The 6,854-nt window shown below is 39.3% G+C and overlaps 1 pseudogene; it reads right to left on the bottom strand.

Moving 5' to 3' along the window:
• Positions 1 to 770: 770 nt before the first annotated feature.
• Positions 771 to 1,721, bottom strand: LOC137756354 (heterogeneous nuclear ribonucleoprotein D-like pseudogene; annotated as a pseudogene).
• Positions 1,722 to 6,854: the final 5,133 nt, after the last annotated feature.

The following is a 6,854-nucleotide window of genomic DNA, read 5'->3' as shown; positions in this document are numbered from 1 at the left end:
CATAGTCCATTGGCAAAGGCCTATCTACTGCACTCCACCTTGGACCACTCCCTCTCAAGACCTGTTTTAGATGCCCTGTGTCTGTAATACCACATCATCCTTCACAAAGCCTTATTTAGGACTTACCACACCATATTGTGTTTCCTGGTTTACTTCTGCCTCTTTTAACACTGGGGCTGATTCTCTCTGAATCTCCTGCTTTGAATATACTTTCTGGCTTAGAATAACTCTTAATGTTTGTTGAATGAAAGAAGGACCTGGTTGAATAGCAAATCTAAAGGGAAACTTTAAGGTCTGAATGTGGATGATAGCTCTAACCCAAAACCACCACCCTAGACCAAAAAACAAACAAAAAAAAGGACCCCAAATTCCCCCACTCCTCTCACCGAAAAAAACAAAACAAATAAAATACCAACACGGAACAGAAGCCACTATAGAGCTGCATATAAAACTAGTAAACATTTATTTTTTGAGAAAACATTAACTTTCATAAAATAAAAGTCTCAAATCCTTGTGTTATCTTCTTGTTGCTCCAATGTCAAAAGGTTATGGAAAATAAAAACTGGTTCTTATAAACAGCTGGAAACAGTTTCTAAAGTTAGTGACAACGTCCTACTAAACAGTCATTCAGTCATTTCTTATTTCAGTAACGTAACTTTTTCATTTGAGGATAGAGTGGCTCTGCGGTGGCTTCATTCTTCGCCTTCAGAAAAGCTGGTAAATCCTTGGTAGGCAGTACCAAAGGGAGCCGCTTCGTTTACTTTCACATTTTAATAAGTAAATGCAGTTCCACACCCATGGATCCCATAGTTATGGCCAAGAAAATAATATCCACCATAGGTATTAAAAATTGGCTGATTATTGTAGGCATTATAGAAATTGCCATACATTTGATCACAAAAATTAAACCCTTCATAACAGGCTGAGAAGGGAACAGGCATAAAAACAGTAGAAAGGCTACTACCACCGCCGCCTCCAACCGCCCCGCAAACATTTGGGTCTGCGCCAAAAGCATTTGGGTTTGCCCCGCAAGCACTTGGGTTTGCCCCGCAAGCACTTGGGTTTGCCCCGCAAGCACTTGGGTTTGCCCCGCAAACACTTGGGTTTGCCCCGCAAGCACTTGGGTTTGCCCCGCAAGCACTTGGGTTTGCCTGGGAGCTTATTCCTCCCCGGCTGTTGCCTAGCCTGGCAGATGGAACATTTCTTCTTCTTCTGAGTTGTGGCTTCAAATATTCTTTTGGGTGTGCAATTTTTATTTCACACCACCCAGAGTCAATCTGATGGTACCTGGCTTCTAACAGCTTTTTCACTGGCTCTCCATCAGTATATGTGATAAAACAGAAAGCTCGTCTTTTGTCTGTTCCTGGAGACACTGGAAGATCAATATTCTCAATCACACCAAATGCCCCAAAATACTCTCTGATTTTTTCTTCAGACATTTGAGGATTCAACCCCCCGACAAAAACTCTTCTTGGCGGAGGTTCAACTTCTATGGCTTTAGCCCTTTTAAGATGGATTGTTTTGCCATCCAGTTTGTGCTCTTTGACTTGGAGCACCTTTTCAACGGTGGCACTATCTTTAAAAAGCACAAATCCAAACCCCCTGGGAACACCACTGTCTGGAAAGGTTTTAATAATAAAATCTATGATCTCGCCAAATTGGGTCAAGTATTCAAGAAGAGCTTGCTTACTGGTATCGCGGGGTATTCCCCCGATGAACATTTTTCTGGCGTCATAGAGATTCTTGGTGACTTGGATGAGGAGTCCGTCAGGGAGCTGTTGTCCGTTGTCCATTTTGCTCCTTTCAAAGCTGATGGCGTCCACCGAAGAGAGGCTGGCAGCGGGGCGGTGTAGTCGGCAGTAAGCTGGCTGGCTCAGGCTCAACTGACAGAGAAGGGGAATATGGGAAGTGGCCGGAGAGGTGACGCGAGAAGTACGTGGTGACGTAGGACCACGAGAGCGGGCGGTTTGAATTTTAAAAGGGGCCGTAAAGACAGTGCTTGGCGGTAAACGAGCCGTGTTTGCCCCGCAGAAGTTGGCTTACTTCCGGGGTCCGATGTTTCTGCCCTTAAGACAAAAATAATAGCCCAACAAAATGAAAGTTTGTCACGAACCGCAGCCACTCCTCAACTTGTTCTCTTCAGATCGCGTCTCCTTTAAGTTTTGTTACAACTCGTTAGTTCTTTCAAGATGGAGCCTTTTGTTCTTTGCGGTCCTTTTACGTCCTTTTCGTATCCGTGTCAGTATTTGGGGGCAGGAATGGGAAAGGAGTTGAGGCGGGTAGACTGGAAAGCAGACTATAGGGAAAGCACAATGCCTGTTGGTTACGCTGAAGGGACCTAAAAATCACGTTAAAAAAAAAGTCACAGCTTCGTTGAGATGTAATTTACATACCATCCAATTCGCCCTTCTAACGTTTTTAGTATATTTACGGAGTTGTACGATCATTACCACTATCTAATTTTAGAAACTATTTATACCCCGAAAAGAAATTCTGTACCCCATTAATTAGTCACTCCTCATTTCCCCCTCAACCTTCCCAAATCATACAATCTGTGGCCCTTTAGGTCTGGTTTCTTTCACTTAGCCCAGTGTTTTCAAGGGTCATCCATGTTGTGGCATGTTTCAGTATTTCATTATTTTTTTCAAGGCTGAATAATATTCCATTGTGTGGATATACATTTTGTTTGTGTGTTTCTCTAGAATAATATTTGAAAGCATTTCTGTTGTTATATTATGCCATATCTGCATCATAGTTAAAATAAGTATAAGGGGTTTTCTGTCAGTCATTTGCATTTCTGATTTCTGGCATGGTCAGTCAGTATAGATAGGATTTGTCACAATTATCTAGATTATTGAGGTGGTATTTAATATTAGCTTAACCCTTCCTTCCATTTGATGACAAAAACTCAAATTTTTGAACGCCTTAGTTTGGCTACTCTCTTCCTTGGTCATTGCCTTATCCAACATAATCCAGCAATTTGTGTTCGTTTTCTTCCTTCAAATATTAGATTTTTTGAGGGGAGAGTTTTTTAATTCTTCCACAGCACCACCCCACAGATTCTGTCTCTACATACTTGCACTCAGTGAATTTCTGCAATTACTCATTTAAAAAAAATATCCTATTGTTAATAATAATACCTGCTTATTTCTCTCTGCAAATATGTGTACTTGCTATCATTTGGAGATTAGAGAAAGGGAACTGTATTTTAAAAACTCCCTCTATGAAATTAAACCATAGGGAAAATGAATTTCATAGCAAAGGTAAAGTTAAAAACTCTAGGGAAAAAAAATCCCTGGCTCACATTTTAATTATAAACTATTTGAGGCCCCATCTGCTCCCACATCTCTGATGTTATTCCACATACCTCTGCCTTTGTTCATTCTGAACATTCTTCCTCCAATGCCTTTGTTTTCTCCTCTGCCAACCACCCCATCCTCATTCTGTCTGCCTAACCTTTATAGCTTCCTCTAAGAGCCTCCCCTCTGTGAACCTATTATACCCTTTTTATACATTTGTATCAAGATGTATATATATGAGTCTGTCAGTTAGCTTCTCATGGACAGACATGGTGCCATACTTAACCTAAAGGTTTCAACACAAAGCATAATACATATAATACCTGGCACATTGTTTTTTAAAGAAACTCACTAAATGCTTGTTGAAATAAACTAAGCATTGGAGTTCTGTGGGCCACATTTTTGAAAATCCTTGGTCTAACTGGCCTCTGAGAGGATGAACCTGTTGCAGATTACTTCCTGAATGCTGATCTGCCACCGTTTTGGAGATCTGACCTATCTTCTTATGGAAGAGGCTGCAATATTGAAATTTTCTTATTTTGGGATCATTTGTAAACCAACTGAGAAAACCACAAAGAAGCCAGAGCTCCCTTTAGCTCCTGCTTTCCCTAGAATGAGACTCTTAGGGGCATTATACCCTCTGTATTTCTAAACTAATGAGGCACCTTGATGGCTAGTTATTTACCTGTGGCTCTTATTCTAATTAAGCCATGGCTGATGTCATAGTTTTGACCCCTGTGTGGGCTGGTTAGCTTTATTCAATTACATGGCTACAGGCTGCACTCATGGCCCTAGTCCTTGCCCTTGCAGACGCATGTTCCTGGTCACAAGGGGCTGCTGGGTCAGAGCACATCAATGAATCAGTGAAAAGACAGTCCTCACTTCTGGATACACAATTCAAAGCCTTTAACCTACTGATCTTGGGTCAGTAGTGTCATACTGGTACACGAAAGACAACACATGATTACTGTAATTACTTCTGAGGCAGTAAAATGGAACATTTTAAGAAAGATTGTGTCTACTCCTTGTCCCCTAATGAAAATAATTATGCTCACTGAGGTACTGTCCTCCCACACACATGCTCCGTGATCTTTAGCTGTCTAAAATGTTTTAAAATGACTCCTTTCCATTGTAATGTCTAAAGAAATTAAAATCTGTACTGTTTAGCTTTAGTTTTTCATGGCGACAGTGCCACGCAACTTAATATATTTTCAGTATTGAAATATTGTCATCAGATTCCTAATGTTAACTTTCCTTATGAGCAGTACAGTAACAATAATTCTGACTAGCAATTTATTCTTATTCCACATTAAATTAAAATACACATATATTGGAGAATTGAAGGAACTGGAGATTTCTTTAAGAAATGAATAATTGAATGAATGAATGTTAGGCACCCAGACAGTTATCAAAGGTATTTTACAAAAGTGGACTGCTTGTAAAAACAAACCCCATAACTCAAAGAACAAGTGGCACAGAAGCTAGGGATATAAAGTCAGGAATTGCTGCTTTTGGGGGTAGGGGGACCAAGTGCTATAATACATGCAGGCTGTCATATTTTTTGTATTTTAGGGAACATGGGATGCCTGACCTGGGTTTGTTTTACTGTGATCTAGACCATGCCTGCTGTATTTATAGCTCTTCATTTGATTGTCCCTTGGACGTTAGTATCTTATTTATAATTGTTGGAGAATGGGGGAGAAAATGAAGGATGACATATGCCTTTAGAATTAATCTGCCTCTCTTATCATGGGACTCAACGTTGGCAGAAGGATGCTGTGGGACCCATAAATCAGGAAGGTAACCTGGATGTATCCTGATTTGATATGCTGGCATAGACCTGTCTCTGTGATAATATATTCTTTAATGCTCTGTTGAACCTGTTCTCTTTAGTGAAATGAAAATGCATGTGTTTGACATACTTGGTCTAGTTAGTTGTTTGATAAAGTGAGATTTCCCTTACTCTTTTTCCTCTTCATTTTCCACAGAAACTGCCAGTGCCCATTACTTAAATTGAGAGCGCTAGCAGATAGTTTGAAAAATGATCATTTAGGAAATACTGTTCTCTGCTAACGTTGAGTGTATCTAAATAGTGATCTAGCTGAATGTAGTCCACTGGACATAGACTAAAAATTAATTTGACATCCAAAGTTTTTAACAGCTGAATCCAGCTGCCGGACTTTTGCCTAGATGACAGTCATTTAAAAAGCACTTTTTGTCATCTGCAAAGGAGGCAAATGTGCCGGGTTGTAGGAAGACCACATAAATGTGTCAGTTTCAAGAACTGCTTGACAAGACACATGTAGGTATTAAAACATCCATTTCTCTTGAGAATACCACTTAACATAGGCAGTTCAATTATGCTAATCTCAGACTAAATATTTACAGGTTTTTTAAAAAGAGGGAGGATTGGTAGAGAGGAAGACTCATTCTCCATCACTATGCAGTATATGGTAAAGGGAAGTCTACTGAGATGCACTCTGTGTCTTCCAGTCTTCCTTAGAATTATGAAAGCCTCAAAGACTTCCCAGTTGTGGGTTTGGGTAGGATCTACCACGGAAGGAATGGGAGTCCATTCCCCAAGAACCTATGCATAACCTGGAGAATATTGGAATAACAGTACGTGACCTTGTAATTCTCTTTTTCCCTCTTCACCTTCTAATTAGCCAGTGTCATCTCAAAGAATGGGGGTGCCCTATGGATGTACAGATAAAAAGACAGATCCCAAAACTGGCTTTTTTTTTTTCTTGATGTAGGTCAGAGTTGCCCACAACTGTTGAGTTCAATTAAAATCCATAAAGTTTGTAGCCTGTTTCGATATTTTGCCTCATCTAACTATTTATTTTTGTGACTTTAACTTTTTGGTAGAGGGAAAAAGCTCTACCTGCCAACTCACTTTTTTTTCTTTATAGAAGTCATTGGTGGAGGGGTTTTGCTTGGATTTTTTTAATTAATGGAATCTGTATTGCTTATACGTGAATTTGTAAAAGTCGTAAAGGTAACCATACTTGCATATGAATCATGGAAATGTTGAGTTTAGATATTCTTGTTGTGCAAACATAGATATAAATAAATATATGAAATCAACGTATACACTATAAGAAGTATGTGCACGTAATGCTCTTTGAAGACTTATAAAGAATATCTGATTACTTAATTCATATACAGTCGTCACTGAGTATCCTCGGGGGATTAATTCCAGGACCCCCTTCTGATACCAAGATCCGTGGATGCTCAAGTCCCTTATCCACCTGTATACTTTAAATCATTTTTAGATTACTTATAATACCTAATACAGTGTAAATGCTATGTAAGTAGTTGCTAGCACACGGCAAATTAAATTTTTGCTTTTTGGAACTTTCTGGAATTTTTTTTCCAAATATTTTCAATCTGAGTTTGGTTGAATCCGCAGATACAGAGAACCAGCTATACTATTTAATGTGAATTTCTTTCTAGTTATTTTTGTTGGGGCAAATAATCATCTATATTTAAATATTCATGGACTCTGGTCTTTAGTCTAAGAAATGAAAGTACTGAGAAGAGGTTTTATTTCTG

The sequence above is a fragment of the Eschrichtius robustus genome, chromosome X (genome assembly GCF_028021215.1).
Source record: "Eschrichtius robustus isolate mEscRob2 chromosome X, mEscRob2.pri, whole genome shotgun sequence".
In the NCBI taxonomy this organism is placed as follows: Eukaryota; Metazoa; Chordata; class Mammalia; order Artiodactyla; family Eschrichtiidae; genus Eschrichtius; species Eschrichtius robustus.
The sequence above is the reverse complement of the archived record's forward strand: the minus strand, read 5'-3'. Positions and strand labels throughout refer to the sequence as shown.